Genomic DNA, 24518 nt, shown 5'->3' on the forward strand with positions numbered 1-24518 from the left:
TTTAAAAGATTTTATTTATTTGAGAGAGAGAGCACAGGGAAGGGGAGCAGCAGAGGGAGAGGGAGAAGCAGGCTCCCCGCTGAGCAGGGAGCCCACTGTGGGTCTCCATTCCAGGACCCTGGGATCACGACCTGAGCCAAAGGTAGATGCTTAACTGTCTGAGCCACCCAGGTGCTCCTCCCCAAGATTTTTCTACATACATATCCATATGTAGATAGGTATTTATTCATGCAGTTTTTATACAATGGAAATGGTATATCATACATTCTCTTCCGTAGTCTTTAAAAAAAAAACTTAACTAGGGTGCGCGGGTGCCTCAGTGGGTTAAAGCCTCTGCCTTCGGCTTGGGTCATGATCCCAGGCTCCTGGGATGGAGCCCCGCATCAGGCTCTCTGCTCGGCAGGAGCCTCCTTCCCTTCCCCTCTCTCTGCCTGCCTCTCTGCCTACTTGTGATCTCTGTCTGTCAAATAAATAAATAAAATCTTTGAAAAAAAGCAAACTATATTTTGAGAGCTTTTCATGTGGTAAATACAGATCATTTCAGTCCTGTTGTATAGAGAGAGGTTCCATGATCCATTTAACCAAACCCTATTGTTGGGGGTCTGAGGAGTCTAGAGTTTTCATTATTTCAAATAATGCACATTGAATATCAATAAAGCTGAGTGAGAATTGAATAACTTAATCAGTGCAAAGCACTTCACAGAGTACTTAGCAAAGAGCAAGCTTCTTATAAGTGTTAGTGTCATTTTTATATTGTCAAGTAGCCTTGTATAAAGGTGAACTAATTTATATTCCCAACAGCAGGGTGAGAGGGATTGGTTTTTCTAACTCCTTGGCAGTTGTTTCAGTTTTTGCCTTTGCGTATTTCTTTCTTTGTGAATGGACTGTTCATGTTCTTTGCCAGTTTTTCTGTTGGATTCCTGATGCTTTAAAATTTTTAATTGATTTCTGTATTGGTGCTCTCCTTTGTAATATGAATAACAAGTACTTTTTTCCCGTAGGGGTTTTTTTTTTTTTAGTGTTTGGTTTTGTTTTAACCTCATGTCAAATAAATAAATAAACATCATGGATGTTTTTAAGTTTAGTGTGGCTAAATCCATCCCGTCTTTTCCTTAGGATTTCTGTCTTCGCTCTCCTCCTTTCAGAAGCCTTTGCCACAGAGCAGGTTTAGAATTCAGTGGTGGGGAAGGCTTTCCTGCCACAGATTAGCTCCAGCAGGTTTCCTCTGAGGCTTTATTCTTCTGGGACATGGTTTTCCCAATTCTGTCAAGGGAATTCACAACATTAGACTACTTTAAATGTATATGAGAGGGGAATACTTTTATTAACTTTAAATCTACTTGTGAAGACACAAGATGTATTAAAAATAAGTGTTGTCTATCTTCATCCAACCCAGAAAACACTTTTGCTCCTTTTATATTTTCTGCCTTTGTTTGCTTTCTGTGGAGAGTTCTGTTTTTACTGGAGCTATTTTTTTTTAAGATTTTTATTTATTTATTTATGAGAAAGATAATGAACAGGGAGGAGGGGCAGAAGGAGAGAGGGAGAGAGAGAGAGAAGCAGACTCCCTGCCAAGCAGGGAGCCCAATGTAGGGCTGGATCTCAGGATGTGGAGAACATGACCTGATCCAAAGGCAGGTGCTTAGCTGAGCCACCCAGGTGCCCTTCTACTGGAACTATTCTTTTGGGGATCCAACCAAAGAGAAATTGCATTTCAGATATATTTATTTGGGGTTAGCAGGATATATTTATGTAGTTTCCTATCACTTCTGCATATATTTAAGTTATGGGTGCTGTACCAGTGTAGAAATGACTTGAGGTAACACTTTTAAACCAGTAAGTCTAAAGCTTATCTAAGATTAGTCATTATATACAAAACTTGACATAGCCCAAAATCTTACAGCTTATATAGACAAGAAATGATATAGAGGTTTTCCCAAATTCGATAGAGGTTTTCCCAAATTTGACAACAACCCAGAATATATATGTGACATTAATCAGTGATGGGTTGGGAAACCAAAAAAAAACTTTTCTGTACTCTTGGGAAATACTAAATTATTTCCCTGTTCCCTCATTATAGTACAAAAGTGGTATCAGATGAAGAGGTGATCAAAAGATGCAGGCAAAAAATATAGAAAGGATAGCAAGGAGTTGTACCAGTTAATATAAGGAAAAATGTTGGTTTTTAAAAATTTTGCATTTGACTCTTGATTTTGGCTTGGGTCATGATCTCGGGGTCATGGGATCGAGCCCTATGTTGGACTCCACGCTCAGCGCCGAGTTTGCTTGTCCCTCTCCATCTGCTCCTCCTCCACTCATGCCCTCTCTCTCTCTTCCTCTCAAATAAATAAAATCTTTTAAAAAGTACAACATGAGGGATTCTTGTTGTGATGAAAATGTTCTAGATCTTGATTGTGGTGGTTGTTATGCAAGGCTATACATCTGATAGAATTATATAGAGCTAAACACTCACCCACACACAACACCCAGACACAAACGAGTACATGTATAACTGGTGAAATCTGAATAAGCACTGAGGATTGTACCAATGTCAATTTCTTGGTTTTGATATTGCGCTAGAGTTGTATAAGATGCTAACATTGGGGCTACTGAGGAAACAGTGCATGGGACTTCTCTCTACATTTCTTGTAACCTTTGTTGAATGTATAATTATTTCAAAAAAAATAATAGCACAAGTTAGCAGAAGTGAAAAGGATTAAAACTGTTAAACACATTTACAAATGAAAAACTATAAATGGCTACATTAGGAGAAGCTGGGAATATTATTACTCTTTGATGTTTTAAGGAAGACAAGTAGTCCTTCTCAGGGAATATTCCATTTAAAAAATAGACAATTGCATTGTTTTTTCCCAATTAAAAAAGAATGTTTCTTGTGGAAATTTAGAACATTTAGCTTAAAAAAGGTCACTCATATTCCTATCATTTTGATACAAACATTATTTTCAACATTTAAGGTAAATCTTTTCAGTCTTTGTCTATGCATAAAATTAAAACAAAAATTTTCACAATCAGGGGTGCCTGGGTGGCTCAGTGGGTTGAGCCTCTGCCTTCAGCTCGGGTCATGGTCCCAGGGTCCTGGGATCAAGCCCCGCTTCGGGTTCTCTGCTCAGCGGGGAGCCTGCTTCCCTCCTCTCTCTCTCTGCCTGCCTCTCTGCCTACTTCTGATCTCTGTCTGTTAAATAAATAAATAAAATCTTTAAAAAAAATTTTCACAATCAGCAATAGATTTTTCTTGTCGCCAAAGAATCTTGTGTTAATAGGAATTTAATGTATATAATGTTCTATCATACAAATACAGAATAAATTATTTACCTTGCCATCTATTTTGGATATTTAGATTGTTTCAGTATTATAAATAATGTTGTAATACACATCATTGCACTTGCATCTTTGAAGTATCTCTTATTACTTCCTTAGCATAAATTCTTAGGAGTAAAATTATAGGTCAGAGTGTGTAAATTTTTAAAGCCTTTTGTATGTTTGTCTAAAAAGCCTGCCAGAAAGGTTGTTTGAATGTTCCATCTCTGTTTTTTCTTTCTTTTAAAAAAAAATTTATTTATTTATTTATTTCAGAGAGAGAGAGAGAGAGAGAGAGAGCACCCACGCACACATAAGCAGGGAGAGGGTGGAGGGGGAACAGACTCTCCCACTGAACGTGGAGCCTGGCGTGGTTCTCAAACCTAGGACCTTGGAATCATGACCTGAGCCAAAGGCAGACACTTAACCGACTGAGCCACCTGGGTGCCCCATCTCTGTTTTTTCCAGAGTGTGTCCTTTGTGGTACTGGGTAGTAGGCTGGATAGATCCAGTGTGGCAATTTTTCTTTCTTTATAAAGTATTTTTAGAAGATTTTATTTATGAGGGTGAGTGTGCAAGTGTGTGAGCAGGGGGTGGGGCAGAGGGAGAGAGAGAGGGAGAGAAGTAGACAGCATGGAGCATGGAGTCTCATGTGGTGCTCAATCTCACGACCCTGAGGTCACCACCTGAGCCAAAATCAAGAGTCAGACATTTAACCAACTGAGCCACCCAGGCGCCCCAGTGGCAATTTTTCTGTTCTTTGATACAATGCTATAGGATCTAGGCCAATGCCAGGTTCATACTAGGTCCCTAAATATTTTGTTAATTTAATATTCTTCATAATACATCCCTTGAAACTCTTATGTGGGGCATGTGGGAAACAAAATCCACAAAATATTAGTATGCCTTAACCCTGAATTATATCACTGACATCAAGTAAAGAGGGAATAAACAGGTACATTTTGATTGCGAGGAAGGACTTGGGAAAAGTCCGGAGGCTGTAAAGTGGGAAATGTGAAAATAAAGGAAACCTCATTTAAAATGGAGTCAGGAGGTGGCTCAGTCGGTAAAGCAACCCACTTGTGATTTCGGCTCAGGTCCTGATCTCAGGGTTGTGAGATTGAGCCTTGCACTGGGCTCCATGCTCAGTGGGGAGTCTCCTTGAGATTCTCTCCCTCCCCGTCTGCCCCTACATGCCCCTACAAGCCATATGTGCTTGATCTCTCTTGCTCGCTCTCAAATAAAGAGTAAATTTCAAAAACAGTTTAAAAATTGAGTCGGGAAGCCCTGAAGGGGGAGCTCTCATGAATTACTGCTTGCTTGTAAGAAGCATATTTCGCATTCCGCAAGAGGAAGCCGCTTACCTTGTAACGCCCCAGCAGGAGGAAGAATTTCTCATGGCCCAGCAACAATCCAGCCAGTGAGAACTCAGCAAAACAGCTTCTCCTCCTAGCGTCTTCCTTTCCCCTCCAAAAAGCAAGCCCCTCTCTTCAGTTTTCTGGATTTTCCCCTGGTTTACCGTAGTTTTCCTATCTTGAGTTTCAGTTCCTCTCTATTCCCTTATGAAGTCATTTTGCTGGTAGAATAACTGGCTCTTTTGCTTTTTAAGGTCAGCATTACATGGTGACCCAGATGGGACCCAAAGGAGAGGAACCCCTGAGGAAGTCACGACCCCCAGAACCATGTAAAGTACCTACGTTAGTACCTTGTGCTTTCTGCTTCTGTGAGTCATCTTGCCTTTAGTTCGGTAAGTCTACTCTCGGATCTGAGCTCCCTCCTTCTGGTTGAGCTCTCCGACTTTATTTGGATCTGTTTAAAAAATTTTTTTTTAATGAAACTGTTGTCCTTCCTCGTGAGTACTCTTCTGTTTCCTGAACCTCTGCTTTTGAGTAATGGGTTCTCAATCTGCTAAGTCCTCTCAGGAGGGGCGTCCTTCTGGGACCCCAGCCAGTTTTATGATTAAAACTATGGTCCCTCCTCATGTGCATTTTTAAGTAATTGGACCAACTTAACAAAAAATTACTTAGGACTCCAGTGGCTGTTATGGGGAATGTTGGATCTTCCCAAACTTGATTTTCTTAGAACCAAATTAGAAGCTCTAAAATAAAATGAACTGAATGGGATACCTATTTCAATGAATATCTTGAAGCTTCCAAGAGTATCTAAGACGCTAAAATCGTCTCTTTAAAAAAAAAATACCATTTAAAATTAACGAAGGTGAACAAACAATTGAAAGAAGACAAAAAAACCTTTTCAGGCCTCTTTGTTCCTCCCCTGTCCTCTTTGTCTCTACATCCCTTATACCTTCTGCTTCCTCATTCTTCTTCTCTCAGTGAACTTCCCTTTCTCTCTGAACCTCTCCCCTCTCCCTTCTCTGAACCCATTAAAACCGGCCCCTTTAAAATTACGCTCTTAAGAGGATCCTGATGCTAAGCTCCTGCTTTCCCATGTCCCCTGGACTAAGGCTGAACTAGGAGCCATAGTGAAAGATTTTCTAGGAGTTATTGAAGATCCTCATAGATTTGCCGAGGAATTTAATGTAATCATTCAGACCTACCAATCAGCTTCCTCAGATTTGTATCTGAGCCAGTTCACATGCTTGTTGAAGGCCAGGCCCAGCACTGAATGAAAACAGCTAATTGGGATGATCCTGAGAAATCTTTAGAACTTTATTTTTCAAAGACTTCATTTATTTGTCAGAGAGAGAGAGAGCGAGCCCCAAGCACACAAGCGGGGGAGGTGCGCGGGAGAGGGCGGCAGGCAGAAGAAGAAGCAGGCTCCCAGGTGAGCAAGGAGCTACATGCGGGACTAGATCCCAGGCCCCTGGGATCATGAGCTGAGCTGAAAGCAGGTGCTTAAGACACTTAAGCCAAAGGTGACTGAGCCACCCAGGCGTCCCATCTTTAGAACTTTATTTTTTTTTAAATTTTATTTATCTATTTGACAGACAGAGATCACAAGTAGGCAGAGAGGCAGGCAGAGAGAGAGGAGGAAGCAGGCTCCCCGCGGAGCAGAGAGACCAACGCAAGACTCGATCCCAGGACCCAGGGACCACCACCCGAGCCGAAGGCAGAGGCTTTAACCCACTGAGCCACCCAGGCGCCCCTCTTTAGAACTTTAAATGAGAGACCAACCCCATGCCTTTTTATATGATCAGGCTGGACAATTGCTAAACAGCTTCACTGGGCAGTCCCTAGGGCTTTCCGAAAACCTGCTGATTGGGATAAGATTGAAGCTTGCGCTCAGAAACCCCATGAACCTTTGCAGGACTATTACAGTCACCTCCAAACTGTTTTTCAGGAAAATTGTGGCCTCCCTATGGATGTTAAATCCACTCAGGTACCCTTCAATTCTGTGTTCATTAAAGGGCTGAATCTGGATTTTTCCCTTGTAGTTAAAAGGACTAGGATAGAATGGGAAACTGTCTGCTTCAGATTCAGTTATTTTAGCAAAGTGGCCCACCCACACCCCAGAGAATTCAGCTACAAGGAAGACCACTAAAATCTTTAATTTTCAACTCTAACAAATGGAAGCGCCTTAAACAAAAGCATCCCCCTCCTGGTCTCTGCTATTATTGGACATTGGAAGAAAGATTGTTCCAAAGGTAAGTGTTCTAAGTGTTCCAAGTGCCTTCCAATCAAGCCCTCCAACCAGCCTTTCCCGTGCCCTCTGAACTCCCAACTACAGGACTCCGAAGAATTACAGGGGCTTTTCCCAATTCTTCCTCTTTACCAGCTTGGAGAAGCAACTCTCCAGACTGGGGATGAATCTCTTTGTGTCCTTGTTGACACCAGACCTACGCTCTCAGTGCGCAGTCCTACTGTTATTAAACAGCCCCTGCTCGGAAGTACTAAAATGGTTCAAGTAGTGGGGGTCGCTAGTAAACCTCAGCCCGTTCCTATCTTTAAACCAATTCCTTCTTGTTTCCTTTAAGAGATACTCATTCTTTTCTTAGTTCCTCTGCCCCTATTCAATTTTTGGGCTGAGATTTCTTAGAAAAATAACATTGGAATTTTTTTCTCCTGAAAGGGGGAGATAATTCTAGAATTTGATAGCAACAACCAAAATTGCCAGCTCGGTGAATCAGATGACCCTTCAACATCTTGTATTTGTTTCGTCAGATTTTTAGCTGTGATTGATTTCTCTGTGGATAAGGTCCGTCAATTATCTCTTTGCCTTTTGGGGAAGAAGAGCAGTGTACCTGGGCAGTAATGCCCCAGAGTTTTGCTGAAAGTCCTTCCTACTTCTCCCAAACCTTAAAAGTGGATTTAGAAGATACAAAGTTAACTAGAAGTTCTGCCTTATTACGATACTCAGGCACTTGCTTCTCTGATCCCCTTCTCAGGCGTTGCAGGGACAGCATCCACCTGTTTAGGCTGTTAGCCTTAAAGGAACGCAAGGTTTCCATGGAGAAACTGCAGTTTGCTCAGACTCTGGTTTGATATTTGCAGCACCTGAGCTCAGAACAAAGGCTACACATAGATCCAAACAGTCCTCATGGCATCCTGAACTTCCCAAAATGAAGCCAGTTGTAAGGTTTTCTTAGGCTAGCTGGCTGCTGTGAGAAATTGGATTCCAGACTTTCTTGCTGTACTAATCTTAACCTTGCCACCATTCTTCCTTCTCTGTAGACAATACTCTTCATGACTGTCAGACTCCCTGTGATGGCTTACAGAAAGCTCCTTTGCATAAAGCAGACTTTTACCAATAGTTTTTATTTTAAAGGTGGAAATGGTAAATATGATGTTGGGTATGCTATTACAGGTTTTTTAAAAGCCATTAAGGCAGCACCTTTGCCCTCAGCTATCCTGGCCCAACAGGCTGTTCTTGCTCGGACTGCATTTTAGCCAAGGGCAAAACTGCAAATATCTATACTGGCAGTAGGTAGGCCTTTGAAGTAGCTCCTGACTTTGGAATGCTAAGGAAACAGTGAGGCTTCCTCACTTCTAGTGGGGACAAAATTAAAAATGGCCTTTATGTTCAGAAATTACTAGATGCCATACAATTGGCAGATGCTTTGGCCAGTATTAAGGTCCCTGCGCATTCTAAGCTGGATTCCTTGGAGGCCAGAGGAAACCACCTAGTTGATATTTCTGCAAAGAATGCTGCTCTTGAAGGAACCAACAGCCAAACCTCTGTCATGGTCAAAGGGATGTTCCCCCTCCCCAAATGATAATCTAGAAAAATTGACTAGAGATGCCCAACCATCAGCCCCAGAAAAGGAAAAAACAATATTGAAAACCTAATGACTGCTGGTTCAATTAAAAAAAAAAAAGAAAACTCTGGGTTGGGCCAAATAATAATCCAGTGCTGCCATAGACTCTAAAATTCCTAGTACTGACTACTGGATACGTATCCAATCATTGGTCTGCTGATAAAATGAAAACCTTTGAGCCAATACTGGGGGGTAAATGTTAACAAGACCACACAGTGCCTACTCTGCTTGCCCTCCCCACCTTTAAATATAATTTGGGAACACCTGTGTGCACTGCTTCTGGACACTGTAAGTTGCCCAATAGATCAAAGTTTGGCAGATAGATTTTATTCAGCTTCCTCCATCTCAGGCATATAAATTTGTCTTGATAATGGTTTGTATGTTTTCTCACCGGACTGCTATTTTTTTGTGGCTAAAATCCTACTAGAAAAAAATCATCCGTACCTGGGGAATTCCCCCTCAAACTTCATAGTGACCAGAGAACTTGCTTCGACAGGTTTGTGTTGTTTGGGCATTGTTACAACATTTCTCCTGTGCTTACTACCCTTAATCCTCAGGGCAAGTCAAACACACTAATGGTATTGTTAAGCAAAATTTGTAGAGGCTCTTCCAATAATCCCACCAAAAGCACTGCCATTAGTTTTCCTACATTTTAGATCTACCTCTTTGGAACCTATAAACTCTTACCTTTTGAGATAATCACAGGATGGCCAATGGCCTGCTTCTTTCGATCTACAAATGGTAAAAGGAGATATACTTAAATATTGCATAGGCCCAATTGCTTCTGTTGAGAATAACCACGCTTTAGTAGAACAATCTTTCCACAGTGCGTTCCTGGCAGACAAAGATCTAAAGCGTCATACCTTGCAGTCCAGAGATTTCATCTGTTGGAAAAGACAGCTACAGAAAGACTCACTTCAACCCTGTGGAAAGGCCCCTTTCAGGTACTGTTAACCAACCCTTGTACTGCGGAACTCCAAGGAATGACTCTTGGATCCATGTGTGACATCCTTTCTTTATTTTTTTTTTAAGATTTATTTTTTAAACTAATCTCTCCACCCAACATGGAGCTCGAACTCACAACCCCGAGATCAAGAGTTGCACACTCCTCTGACTGAGCCAGCCAAGCAGCCTCCCGTGTGTCACATCTAACGAAAGCACCAAACCCTGACTAGATCTGCACATCCCATGAGTACCTGGAAATAAAGATTTCCAGGAATTGAAGCAGACGACAGCTGAAGGAGACAGCTTTCCCAAGATGATTGGACCAGACCTGTATACCTTTTTCTCGATGTTGCTTCTTACCTTATTTCCTCCCTTTCTTTCTAATCTATTGCAAAAAGGGAGCCTTTCTGGCTGTTGGATCTGACACCAGAAACTTCGATTTGTTCTTCCCTATTTATTATTTGTTTCCCTGCATCCGAGGGAAATACAAATAAGATAACTCCTCTTTGCAAGGCTTTTTTAAAAAAAATTTTTGTTTATTTGAGTGAGAGAGCGCAAAAGTGAGTGAGCAGGGAGAGGCAAAGGGGGAAGCAAAAAGAATCTAAAGCAGAATCTGCACTGAATATGGAGCCCTACTCGGGGCTGGATCCCATAACTGCAAGATCATGACCTGAGCCAAAACCAAGAGTCTGATGCTCAACCAACTGAGCCATGTAGGTGCCCCTGCAAGGCTTTTGGAAAAGACCCCTTTAGCCTTGCAGAAGTTCTGCTCATCTTGTTCTGTATAATCTTTTTTTTTAAGATTTTATTTATTTATTTGACAGAGATCACAAGTAGGCAGAGAGGCAGGTAGAGAAAGAGGAGGAAGCAGGCTCCCTGCTGAGCAGAGAGCCCGATGATGCGAGGCTTGATCCCAGGACTCTGGGATCATGACCTGAGCTGAAGGCAGAGGCTTTAACCCACTGAGCCACCCAGGTGCCCCTGTATAATCGTTTTTTAAAAGATTTTATTTTTAAATAATCTCTACACCCAGTGTGGCGTTCAAACTTACAACCCTGAGATCAAGAGTCAGACTCTCAACTGACAAAGCCACCCAGGCACACCTTTATAATCAGTTTTAAGCCTTATAGCTATTGCCTCTCAAACCTTCGTAGAAATAACGTGCCCAGTAGGGTGATGCTAGCTCAGCACTTTGAGATGATCTTCAACATTTATCTCAGACGGGAAATGCCTGACAGTTCTCCCTCCTCCTCTTCCCTGTTACTCAAATGTGACTTCACCGGTTTTCGTTCTACACACTTTCCCTCTCATGGGGGACATGACCACCAGGAAAGATCCTTTCTGACACCAAGGGGATGAAAACACTAAATATGAAAAAAAAAAAACCAAAAAACAAAACCACCACAACACAACCCTGACTTTTGATTAGCAGTGCTTTTGAGAAAGACCTTGATCAAAAGGGGGAGATGTGAAAATAAAGGAAACTTTATTTAAAATGGAGTCAGGAAGCCCTGAAGGGGGAGCTCTCATGCATTACCTCTTGGTGGAAGAAGCATTATCCCACAATTCCCAGCAGGAAGCAGCTTGCTTTTGGTATCCCAGCCTGAGGAAGGATGACTTTCTCCTTGCCCAGCAACAGCCCAGTCAGTGAGAGGTCAATGAAACAGTCCCTCCTCTTTTCCCCTGGGAAAGCAAGCCCCTCTCCTCTGTTCTCTGGGTTTGCCTATGGATTGCCACAGTTTGCTTGTTCTGAATTACAATTCCTCTGCTCTTCCTCAATAAACTCATTTTGCTGGTAAAATAACGGCTCTTTTGTTTTTTAAGGTCAATGGAAGCTGAAAGCACCTGAGGTTTCTGGGAACAGACTGACGGGGTCTGAAAAACTGAGGTTTGCCGGGAAGGGAGGTGGTGTCTGGAGCATTAAGTGTAGTTATTGTGGGGGTTGGGAGAGAGCAAAACTCTCGCCAGTGACCCTCTTCCCACTACCCCACCCCTTTAAGCACTCAGGATGTTAATTGGCCTGGTGGCCTTTACGTAAAAATTAGTTTGCAAACTTCTGCCAGCAGAAATCTGGGCATAATTATACTGAGTTGTCCTTTTATTTTTTATTGTGGGGGGGGAGGTACGAATTTCATCTAAGTTTCCTCTTTTCTGTCCTCCATGCAGTATTACTCATCAGGTGGGACCAGGGGCCAGAGGTCTGCGTTTCCGCTTCCCCTCATTGCTGCTCCATCCATCCTGTGCCTGAAATACAAGTAGGGTGGGTAACCACATAGGCCCCAGTCCTCTCTAGGAGGAGCCCATTATGGTTTTAGAAAAGAACAGGCCATGGCTGCTTCGATTTAATTACCAGATATGATTAAATAATAAAAATACGTGAGCACTCAAATTCTACCAGACTTTTCTTGGATGACTTTGTGTCATCTCATTTAATCTTTCTAACAACCTGCTAAGATAGATCCTTATTATCCCCATTTTACAGTTGAGGACATAAACTTAATTAACTTACCTGGATCACCCAGCTTGTATGTTGCAGATCTAGGATTTGAAATCTCATCCATCTAATTCCAGACAGCTGCTCCTAACCGCTGCCTGATATGAAGTACACACAGCCATGTGCTCTTCCTGAGTCCATTTCCTGCATTGCACATCTTATTTTCTTAGATTCTACCATTTGAGATTCAGTCCTTTGACCATGAAGACTTTTCCTACCCCAAGATCCCTTTTTTCAAGGTATCTATCCAAAGGAGCAGCAATGGCTTAATAAGCACATTAGATAACATTTGAGTGGAGGAAAATTGGTTATTAGCTAAGTTCCCCAAACGAAGGACATGGACAGTTGTTTCCTTGAGGTAATCAGTTTTGGCAAATCAGGGACATGATGGTACAAAGAACAGACAAGGTCAAATATGAATGTTAGATCAGTATCCTCAGACTTTTGCTACTACTTAGGAAGCCAACCCTTTGGGGCCTAACCCATTGTTTTTTGCATTCCAGATGATTTACCAGCACATAAGGTAAATAGTACATTTGAATTCTCAGAGACCTCCAACTTTACCTTCTGTAGCCTTCCTTGCCTCTTTCAAAGTTCCCTTTATTTCTCAAGATTACAGGAAGATTCCATCAGGTTCATATATCCTGAGGGAGATTTCCCCCCAGCAGGCGGAGATAGCATGCTGTCATAGATCCTTTGGTATTCTGTTTTTACTGTACATTTTATTTTTTATTTATTTTTTAAGATTTTATTTATTTATTTGACACAGAGAGATCACAAGTAGGCAGAGAGGCAACAGAGAGAGGGGGAAGCAGGCTCCCTCAATCCCAGGACCCTGAGATCATGACCTGAGCTGAAGCCAGAGGCTTAACCCACTGAGCCACCCAGGTGCCCCTTGCTGTACATTTTAATAGGTACTTGTTCAGATTAATCAACAATCTTTATGAGGTAACAGTATGTTATTGAGGCATGTTATATTCCAGACTCTGTACTAAGCACTTTCCATGCATGATCTCATGAAAGCCTCATGAGTCTGAAAACAAACTCTATCCCAGAAAGGCCAACTTGTTCGAAGTCACAAAGATAGTAGCAGAATGGGGGTTTAGGCCAAGTCTGACTTCAGAGCCTCATAACCATGCTGGGTTGTAGCTATAGTTAGAATATAATAATTGAGCTAAATATAGAAATAGGGGCTCTGATAAAAGGTGGCAGGGTATTCACTGACCAGCAACATGGTCTGTGCTAATATTTTGCTGGTTCCTATGGATAACAATGAAATGGCACATTTATAACAATAAAATAATAAATAGCAATCTGTTTTGTTTTGTTGAGATAAAGAACACAAGCAGGGGGAGTGGGAGAGGGAGAAGCAGGCTTCCCTCCGAGCAGAGAGCCTGATGTGGGACTTGATCCCAGAACCCTGTGATCAGGACCTGAGCCAAAAGCAGACGCCGAACAACTGAGCCACCCAGGTGCCCCTAAATAACAATTATTGTTAGTATTTTATTATTTGTAGCAGTAGCTAACACCTCCCTCATTCAATGAACAAGTGTTCATGGAGTCCTTCCTATATTGTCAAAGATTGGGCAAGGTTCTGGGGATCCAAAAGTAAGCAAAAAATGTGTGTTTCTTACTTTCTCAGGCTTATAGTTTAGTGGCAGAAACAGACATTAAACAATCGCTCTGAGGACTGTGTAATTACAGAGATAAGAGATCAGAAGAGAAATAACATGTTCCCAGTGGGCAAATAAGAAAAGAATGTGAAATAGGTGGCGGCTTGGGATCAGGAAAGGCTTGCCTGAAGAAGAGAAGTAAAAATGTAAGGGCGAGTTGGAATGAAGTAGGTGAGGAGTGAGGTGAGAGTTGAGCTAAAATGCGCATCTCAGGGAGGGGAACTGCATTAGCATATGACTTAAGGATTTGGTCTCTATGCTAAGAGCACTGCGAAGTCCCTGGAAGGTTTTAAGCGAAGGCCTACTGTGAGCCAGTTTCAATTTTAGTAAGATCACTGGAGTTGCTGCAGGAATAATGGGTAGGAGGGGAGCAAAGGTTTAAGTCCGGACTAGTTCGCAATTGTCCAGGCTAGAGATGACGACTTAGGCCAGGGTCATGGTTGTGGAGATGGAAACGTATTTGGGAGGTGACGGATTTCTTGGAGGTGGTGCTGATAGGACTTGGTGATAGATTCAATAAGGAGGTGTGGGATGAGGGAGGGCAGTGAGGCCCTTTCGTCGAAACAGCTACCTTGTGAGCGAGGTGTGCTATCCCTTCTTTTATGAAGAAGGAAACAGACTTCTCACGGCTTTAGTGTAAAGACCACAGGCTTCCTAGGCCCGTCGGGACATTCTCTTCATCAGGCTCTATTGGCTTACATATCCTGGTCTCTGCCATTATCCTCCTAGTTCTCTGTGCTCTAGCTACAGCTGCCATTTAGTTATTTGCTCAGCCAAGCTCCTCCTAGTTTTTCTTTTAAAAGTCTTATTTATTTATTTGACAGAGATCACAAGTAGGCAGAGAACCAAGCGGAGTTGGGGAGGGGGGAGTAGGCTCCCCACTGAGCAGAGAGCCCGATGCAGGGCTCGATCCCAGGACTCTGAGATCATGACCTGAGCCGAAGGCAGACGCTTAACCCACTGAGCCGCCCAGGCACCCTGCTCCTCCTAGTTTTAAAGCCTTTTCATATACTGTTCACTTGTCCTGAAATGCTTTTTTCCTTTTCTTTGCCTGGCTCATCTTTCCTTGGGGAAACCTCTGATCTGTCAGACTGGATTAGGCCTTTAGGTTATCTACTCTCCTAACACTCTGTACTTTGGCACTGATTACACTTGCATCTAGTTTTTTGTGTGATTATTTTTGGACGGTCCCTCCTACAAAACTGTAAGCTCCGGAGAAGAGATCTTGCCTGTCTTGTTTATCTCCCTATTACCAATGACTAGCATAGGGCTTAACGTGGAGGAAGGTGTTACATGTATGTTTGTTGAGTGAATGACTGAAGCTTATAGAGTCTAAGCTAACTTGCCTACTGGTAAACAGTAAGTGACTGATTCAAGACTTGGACTTAAGTCTACCCAACAGGAGAGCCCAAGCCCCAACCACTATGTAAGACTGTCCCTGTTCAGCAACTGAAATGTCAAAGCCATACAGCAATTGCTAAAGAACTTATAATCCATTTTCTTTTTCCTCCCCTGCCCTCCCTTCTTCTTCCTTCATACCTTCCCACCTCCCTCCCTCCCTGTCTGCCTGCCTGCTTGCCTCCCAGTGTTTTTCTTTTATAAGATTTGGAAAGACTGTAAGAAGTCATCTTGTCTAACCTGTGCATTTTACAAACAATGAAACTGAAGCTAGAAAATTGCCTGCCTGAAGGCCATAGTTATTGGCAGGCTCAATAGATACCTTTATCTTTTATGGTGGGCATCATTCTAGCAAAATCAATGGAGATCTAATTTATCTAATCTATTTCAATCTTGTTTACCCAATATCCGTTTGTTATAACCAGGTTAGTCACATCACTGACCTGGGCACAGGTTTTGCTCATTTTTACTTCAGTTGCATGATCCACACTGGTCCTTTTGCTTGGGATTAAGTTTTTCTTTCTAAACTACCTATTGATCCTTCAAGCCCCAGCTCTATTCTTCTCCCCTCAAGGCAGACTTTCCGGCTCACTGTAGTCATACGGCAGTGTGTGTCACTTACTTGGCGTCTAATCACACAGTAATGTGTATTTTCTTTTAAATGTTCTTAGGTGTGTTTTTTCTTCTTCGCAGACTGCCCTTACCCCAAGCTTCTGAAGGGCAGGAACCATATCACATCGTTCACCTCTTTTACAATCCTTTTGATCCCTAGAAAGCACTCTACACGTTGTAGACACTCAAAGAATAATTCTTGAATGAATGAGTGAATAAATGATGTAAGCAAGAAAAAATGAAATGGTAAACTCTGCCATCTTGTGGCTATCAGTCTTTAGTGTTGCCATTTCCACGGTGGTTTTCGTGTTGAAATTGGAACGGTACATGGTAATAAACAGGGGTGATGGTGGTGAAGCGGGAAAGGTTTCTTTTCCTTTTGCTCAGTGTGCCACCAGCATGGTTACTGAAATATAACAGAAAATGGAGAAAACTAAAAACCAAACTAACCATGTACATAAGGACTGAGGAGTATTGATTGGATTTCCTCAGGTACAAATCCTACTTTGAAAGGGACAAGTAAAAGAAATTGTTCCAACATGTCCAACAGAGCTCTGATCAGATGACTAACCTACTCATTGAGGGGGATCAATTTTTTAAAAAGATTTTATTTATTTATTTGACACAGAGATCACAAGTAGGCAGAGAGGCAGGCAGAGAGAGAGAGAGAGTGGGGAGGAAACAGGCTCCCCGCTGAGCAGAGAGCCCGATGCGGGGCTCGATCCCAGGACCCCGAGATCATGACCTGAGCCGAAGGCAGAGGCTTTAACCCACTGAGCCACCCAGGCGCCCCAAGGGGGATCTATTAATAGATCTTTTGTGAGTGTTATCTGGTGAAGAGAATCTCTGCCTTTGAGTTATTGGTCCTAAGATCCAGTCTTCGTTTTGCTGAACAACCTTGTGCGATCAATGTCTCTTGTCTCAGTTTTCTTACCAGTGAATTTACTGCCCAGTTTACTTCTAGGGCTTTTGTAAGACTCTGTGAAACCACAGACACAAAGATTCTTAGAAACATTTTTTAAAAAGTGACATACATGTTTAGCATTTTCATAAAAGAAAAAGAATGTTTCCACTTTCCATTTGTACAGCACCTAGATGTTTATAAAGGGCCTGTAAGGCCGTTAACCATTTTTAGTCTCACAGCAACTCTAGGAGATAGGCAGACAGGCAGGTATTATTAGCCTCAATTTACAGATGAAGCTTGGAGATTCATATTCAGAGTTAATGAACCTACACTGAGGACCTGTTAGGTGTCAGGCAGACTGATAGGTATGTTCACGTTAGGGAAGTTAAGTTAGTTGCCCAAGATCACCTGGCTGCTGAGTGGTAGCGTCTGTAATCTGACCCAGGTCATTTGACTTTGGAAGCCAGTGCTCAAAGGCCGCTATCTTTAGGTCAGTCGAATTCCTCTTCTGGGGCCATTGCATTTCTCTCTCTTTCGTAGAATGAAATATTTTGTTACCTGTTAGAAATACTTAAGGTCTGAAGAGCAGACCTGGGTGTAGGTTACAAGCCTGTACTCTGCTTAAGGTGATGGTTCTTAGCCCTGGTTGTACATTAACATCACTTGGGGAGTTAAAAAAAAAAAAAACTACCCATGTCCTGGCTCCAAAACAGAGTAATTAAATAAGTCTCTGGGGTGGAGCCCAGGAAAAAAGGTTTTTTTTTTCCTTTTTAAAGCTAATTCCAAGGTGTAGCCGGAGTTGAGAACCACATTGCTCTCGTCCCACTGTTCATGTCTGTCATCTAGTCAATGTCATTCTGCGGGACTAGGGACATGGAGAGCTGACACCATGATGATCTAGCTTTGCTGCCTATGTAAGTAATAAGCTGTCTGTAGTCATTTGGATTCATGGTCTTCTTGATGGCCGAATCTGTGCCGGTGTAGTGAGCCAGCCGAGCAGCTGCCCACACGCTGCTGTTTCAGGACTGCCTGACGGCTTAAGAGTACTTCCAGACTGTATAACTGGATTGGAAAAGCTTAGCAATTGGCAGAATCTTCGTGTTGGTTGTTTGGCCAGTAGCGTAAGAGCTGTTGTAATAGTAAAGGCCAACTAGAAGCCTCAGAAACTCCTCACCACCACCTACCAACATAATAAGAAAATAAAAGTTAAAAACCCTATTGTATCCCGGGGAGAATTGCAGAATTTAGTGCTCTCAGAGACTTGTACAATGCATTCCGCCATCAGATACCTATTAAATTCACTAGTGTGGCCCCCCAAAAACAGATGTATCATGGCAGGTGACAATAGGAGGTACCACAGATTTTACTGAGCAGTGCCAGTGGCTCTGTCGGATGTGGTATCTTTGCTAGAGCAGATCAACACAGCCTTTTGTATGTGGCTGTTGATCTACTGAATGTGTTATTTTCTTTTTTCTTTTTTTAAGATTTTATGTATTTATTTGACAGAGAGAGAGCACAAGTAGGCAGAGAGGCAGGCAGAGAGAGAAGATGAAGCAGGCTCCCTGCCGAGCAGAGATTCCGATGTGGGGCTCAATCCCAGGACCCTTGGATCATGACCCGAGCCGAAGGCAGAGGCTTTAACCCACTGAGCCACTCAGGCGCCCCCTGAATATGTTATTTTCCATACCCATCAGAAGGCAGATCAGAAAGTTTATGTTCACAGAGTATGGCCATCAGTGCACATGGTGAATGCTGTAATGTGCCACCCAGGTTGCCTTTTAGCAGTGTGGACATGATTCCTCCAGCTGCTGGGAGCACATCTAGATGGCCTTCAGGTATCAGCCCTCTTTATGGGATGCCTCAGCTAAAGAAAACTGCTCCACCTAAGATCATGCCTCCTTCCAAGGGAAACCCACATCCAATGACTAATAAGTTCACGGGTCTAAAGGCCTAGCCCTTTTAACCCAGTTCGGGTCAACCAGATATTCTAGTTCTACAGCCTACCGTGGAGCTGGCTGAGGCCTTCGTTGGAACTGTATCATAGCTTCACTCCTCCCTCTGTCCAGTGCTTTCCCTCCACCTCTTTTCCACAAGTGTTGATCCCAAAGACATTCCCTAACAAACATCCTGTGCACCAGTTTCCTTCTTGAGGTCTGTTTCCTGGGGAAGCCAGACCCTGTGACAATCGGTGCCAGGAGCAGGTGTGATGATGGGATTTTCTTTTATTTATTTATTTATTTATTTATTTCCAGCATAACAGTATTCATTATTTTTGCACCACACCCCGTGCTCCATGCAATCCGTGCCCTCTATAATACCCACCACCTGGTACCCCAACCTCCCACCCCCCCGTCACTTCAAAACCCTCAGATTGTTTTTCAGAGTCCATAGTCTCTCATGGTTCACCTCCCCTTCCAATTTCCCCCAACTCCCTTCTCCACTCTAAGTCCCCATGTCCTCCATGCTATTTGTTATGCTCCACAAATAAGTGAAACCATATGATAATTGACTCTCTCTGCTTGACTTATTTCACTCAGCATAATCTCTTCCAGTCCCGTCCATGTTGCTACAAAAGTTGGGTATTCATCCTTTCTGATGGAGGCATAATGATGATGGGATTTTCAATCGGGGCCACTCATTGCCTGGCTGGCATTGGGGACCCCACACTGGTGGTAGGTGGAGCATGGATAGTCCCTGACACAAGGCAGCGGTGCAGTTAAACTTCCTTTGGTCGGAGGGACTAAATCAGCTTTTGGGATATATCAGACATTTGACAAATATGGAGAAAGTAGCAATCTCTAAGAGAATGGGATTTGATGGCTATTCCTAAGTTTGATGGGCACTCTGGAAAAAGATCACAAAAAATCAAAGTGATTAGTTGGCAATTTAAAGTTTAGTGGGAAAGTCACAGAACCTCCTTGATGGCATATACAGAGGCACACCTCCTGCAGCAGGATGATAAAGAAAGTGGATGACTGGGCCCAGGACTTGAACCATAAAAGCAGTCGGTCTCTAAGGATGGTTAAAATCCCAACTAAGGCAGGTTTGCTATGCCAAGGTCAGGACTCTGGCTGGGAAAGAATGGGACTCTGACATATGAGAGAGGGACTTCTAGGCCTTGAAAACCTTGACTTCCCCTGTGGGAAGTGGCCCACTCCTCCCTATTAAGAGCTAGCACACCCTGTTTGTTTGAACACAGTACACAGGCCTTTCCCTTGTCCTACTCCTCCCAGACCTGAGGCCAATAACTAGGGTTAAATCACAGTGTCCTCTGACAAGGGATGTGCTCGGCCTGCTAAGAGAGGAAAGGGACAATACCCTGATGAACTCGCAGCATCTAGTCAAAATGTCACAGTAGGAGCTGAGACAGTAGGTATGGGCAAGAGTTTTGCTGAATCAAGGGAAGTGGAACACAAATTTGGATACAAGGTCGTTTGTAAATATAGGAGTAGTCTCCCAGGATACAGGATCTAACAGCCGGGCAGAGACCCTGAAAGATGGTACAGACACAGTGCTAGTGCTAAGTTGGGTGGAAATGGCCTAAATCGTCATGACAGGCAGTGGATTAGAAGGCTCAGGTTGCAGCCTGCTGAGTGGATCTGGTATGTGAGGCCAGAAGATGTCCTGGGGGATCGTGTTGCAGAGAGGCGCTCAGGGAACACACCGTTCACCAAGGCCATGAGGTGTGTGCTGGTCGGAGAGGCACCAGCATGACTAAGAAGTACACGTGCAGGCCACATGCAGGCCAGAGTAGACGGTAGGTGAAGCAACAATCACAGAACTGAGCTCATCACTAGCAGTGGGGATGACAGGGAAACCGAAGGAACAGGGGCCAGGAGGTGATGGTCAACTGTGGACGCGAGGGGGAGTGAGAATTCATCATCAGGAATCAGAGCGCAGCCAAGGGGCCCTGACCTAGAGGGAGTTATGGAGGTTAAGAGACTATAGCATCCCTAGGGGTGAAACAGATGGACAGATGACAGGGACCCTGCTCAATCTGCAAAATAAAAAGCCAAATGTGAACAGGAGGCTGAAAGTAGTTGCTCCAGTACCAAGTCATGACCTCTTGCAGAGTTGCCTGACATAAGCCAGTTTCCAGACCCAGAACCCATGGACTAAATGGGTTCAAGTCCCTCCTGGGAGGGGGGACCCTGCAGTAGCACTGCACGTATGTGTGGTCATGAGTTCATCCGTCCTTCCTCAGAAGGACTCATGGCCACTTACTTGGGTAACTGTGCTCTGGAGAAAGGAACTCCAACATTTGGAGAACCATTTGACTGATGGACATGGGGGTACAAAAGGTTATTTCCTCAAGTTGGTTGTGTGGAGGGGAATACTCTGTAGCGCAGTTTATACTCCAGATGATGTTAATGGGATCAGACTGAGACTAGTCTCCAACTAAGACCAAATCCTTGCCTACCTTTTCCCCCTGGTGCTATCCCGCTTGGCTTACTGCCTTTTCCTGAGAGCACTTCCCCAAGTAAATCCTGTGCACAAGAATCCTTGTCTCAGGCTCCATTCCAGCAAACCCAACCTGAGACAGGTTGTGTCCGTTCGTACATGAAACATTCATAACAATGCACAGTATGGTTGTGCTCTGGTACATTTAACCATTCTCTAAGTGATGTGTTGACATTTGGGATTTATCTAGTCTTTTTCTGTTACAAACAATGCCTCAGTGACTGTCCTTGCATCTGACTCTTTATGTCCCATATGTCCTGGGACCTCTTTATATAACTTGCCATCAGAAAAATACACAAGGGGACTATAAATATTAGTTTTGTGGGCTGTGGCTATATCCAAGGAAACCAATTGCCTGAGGTAAATCATAAAAGAGTCCATGACTTCTGGGGCTACACAGAGGTATTTGTGAAAGGGTCACAAATTAGGAAAATGGAAAGGATGAAGGATGGTTGTAGAAATAAGTTGAGATAGAATAGTCCAGATAAGCTTTAAAGTAGCATTTAGGAGTCTTTTCACTAGAGGGAAATTCGAATTTGAGGTGAGGTAGGATTAGTGGCAAACACAGGTTAGAATGTTCTGGTTAATTAAGAGACAGACGAGATAAGGTGAGGGACTAAAGTGGGGATCTGAAAGTACGGTACTGGAAATTACGGTCAAAATGGCTAAAGTCAACGGGCGCACCTAGGAATGAGCTAGGAGTGAATCAGTGCTTAAGAATCATTTTTCTGGAACTCATTTCCTGTAGTGCTTTTCTGAAAGAACACCTTGCTCCTTTCCAAGCTTATTTTATTTGTTTTGATCATTATTCCTCCCTCACTTTCTGTCTTTGTTGCCAAGATCCAGGAGGCAAAGATAAGTAAGAGAGCAAGTCATGGACTATAACTGGACAAGCTGTGTGTCTCCAGAGGCCAAACGAAGGTTGGGGCATGGCGATCCTGCTTTGGCTTTGTGCCTATACAAACTGGGGCACCTGGCCTATTTTTTTGGTTATATGTATTCATTAATATGACAGTGTGCGTTTTGTGATTGTTCCATTCCAGGTGTTCCAATGGCATCCTGCTTTAAAATTTTTTTATTATGTTCAGTTAGCCAACATAGAGTACATCATTAGGTTTTGATGTAGTGCTCAACGATTCATTAGTTGCGTATGACATCCAGCGATCATCACCATCCATTATACCACTGTTTTCATTCTGACTTGTGTTATAGTTAAGTTGTTTACTATTCTGAGTTCACAGAGTGGTGGCTTATGGGACACCTCTGGCTCATACATATGCTTCATTAAGCTAACACAGTTCACATTTAAAAAAAATAGTTGCCAGTATTTCAAAAATAGGAGGGTCCATATAAAAATATGGATTCCTGACTTCTGAAGAAACAATATGGCATGCAGGGCCTCCATTTCCTCATGACAATGGGAACCGAGCAGTGGCTACTCCTGTTACTAACTTGACATTGAATCTGAAAGTCCGCTGCTATTTTTCATGGACCAGGCATTGTTCTTACAGTGACATGCAGAAGAAAGTGAAACTTTTTTCTATATCCAGTATATATAAAATCTGGGAAAACAGGGCACTTGGGTGGCTCAGTCTGTTAAGCGTTTGCTTTTGACTCAGGTCAGGATCCCAAGATCCAGAGATCCAGCGTTGAGTAAGACTCTCTGCTCAGCAGGGAGCCTGCTTCCCCCCTCTCTCTCTCTGACTGCCTCTCTGCCTACTTGTGATCTCTGTCTGTCAAATAAATAAATAAAATCTTTTAAAAAAAGAATTAAAGGATGGAGGTGGGGTGAAGACTGTTGGGCTAGCTTGGACAAAACCGCTGAGATGACAGAGGGAGAAGGTAGAGGAGCTGGCTCAGGCACTTCTCTTACCAGCCTTTTCAATGAGGTAAACCGCACCTAGGACATATTAGACTGTTTCTCTGCCTTCCACCGCAATTTTCATCGTGTGCACTTCGCCAGGCGGTGGGGATATGGAGGTGAGCATGGGAGACGTAGCCCTTGCTCCCACAGAGCTCACAGTGGAGCAGGGCAGCCAGACAGACACTAATAAATACTATGAGGGAAGATGAGAGGACAGGAGGGCAACAAACACTGGGGAAATGCTTTTCTAATCTAGGGGGTCAGAGCAGGCTTCCCTGGGGAAGTGACCCCTAAACTAGAGCCTGACAAGTAAATGGGAGTTTGTCAGGCAAAGAGGCGGGGCTAGAGCTTTAGGGACTGAGGGCGGAGCATGCGCAAATACCACAAGACAGGCAGGGGTCTGGCACCCCTGAAGACCAGACAGAAGGTCAGGTGGCTGCAGTTAGATGGGAGGGTGGCTGCGAATGAGGCTGGCTCTTCTCTTCCGAGTGGCAAGAGTGACCAACAGGTTTTGAGCAAAATGCACCATGATGGGAATTTTAATTCTCACTTTGCTACTCAGTAGTGAATGGATGAGAGAGGGACTTTGTTACTCCTTTAAAGGCCCTATTTCTAAATACAGTCACGATTCTCAGGTATCGGGAGTTTGGGCTTCAATATATGAACGGGGGGCATAATTCAGCCCATAGCAATGATCCGTGTGCATTAGATGCATCTCTGGTCTGTAAAGAATGTTAAAAATCTTGGGGCACCTGGGTGGCTCAGTGGGTTAGGGCCTCTGCCTTCAGCTCAGGTCATGATCCCAGGATCCCAGGGTCAAGCCCCACATCAGACTCTTTGCTCAGCGTGGAGCCTGGTTCACTCTCTCTCCCTGTCTGCTTCCCTGCCTACTTAATGATCTCTCTCTCTCTCTTTCTCTCTGTCAAATAAATAAATAAAATCTTTTTAAAAAGAAAAAAAAAAGAATGTTAAGAATCTTGTGCTTCATCCCAGATCCACTGATCCTGGATCCACCTGTCATGAGTCTGAAGACCTATGGGTTGTTCAACTCCAGAAGCCCTCGAGTTGGCAGGACTTCACACTCTCCTCCTCAACAGAAGTACATACGTCTGAGGGGAAATCATGTGTCCCCCTTTGTTCCTATCACTTCTAGGAGGGAAGAACTCTACTCCTTTGTTGTGCTCCTCTTAACCTCTTGGCATAGGTTAGGGCCTGGGATGCGCATTACCTCTGCCTTGTAATCCTGGACAGAAACCCCTGCCCAACTTCTGCAAGATCAGAAGACGTATTACTATCTGTTCTGTTTCAGTTGCTTTAAATAGACCTCACATTTTTACATATGTAGGAGTGTCAATAATAATAATAATGATAATAGGAATTTGTCCAACGTATACTGAATAATATTATGTTTTAGGAATTACATTAAATAAACATTTTAAATTATCTCATTTAATCTTTACAACAAAGCTATAGAGTTATAGTCATTTACATTTTTTTAAAGATTTTTAAAATTTATTTATTTGAAAGACAGAGACCACAAGCAGGCAGAAAGGCAGGCAGAGAGGAAGGGAAGCAGGCTCCCCGCTGAGCAGAGAGCTGGATGCGGGGCTCGATCCCAGGACCCCGGGATCATG

At 43.3% G+C, this 24518-nt stretch overlaps 1 long non-coding RNA gene across 1 annotated transcript; it reads left to right on the forward strand.

The window, feature by feature from the left end:
* The first annotated feature begins 10506 nt into the window (after positions 1–10506).
* LOC116582557 lies at positions 10507–24306 on the forward strand. The gene is made up of 4 exons (XR_004282459.1): positions 10507–11366; positions 11645–11738; positions 17336–17473; positions 23878–24306. It is a non-coding gene; the product is annotated as an uncharacterized LOC116582557 (long non-coding RNA).
* Positions 24307–24518: the final 212 nt, after the last annotated feature.

Source organism: Mustela erminea, chromosome X (assembly GCF_009829155.1).
Source record: "Mustela erminea isolate mMusErm1 chromosome X, mMusErm1.Pri, whole genome shotgun sequence".
NCBI lineage: Eukaryota > Metazoa > Chordata > Mammalia > Carnivora > Mustelidae > Mustela > Mustela erminea.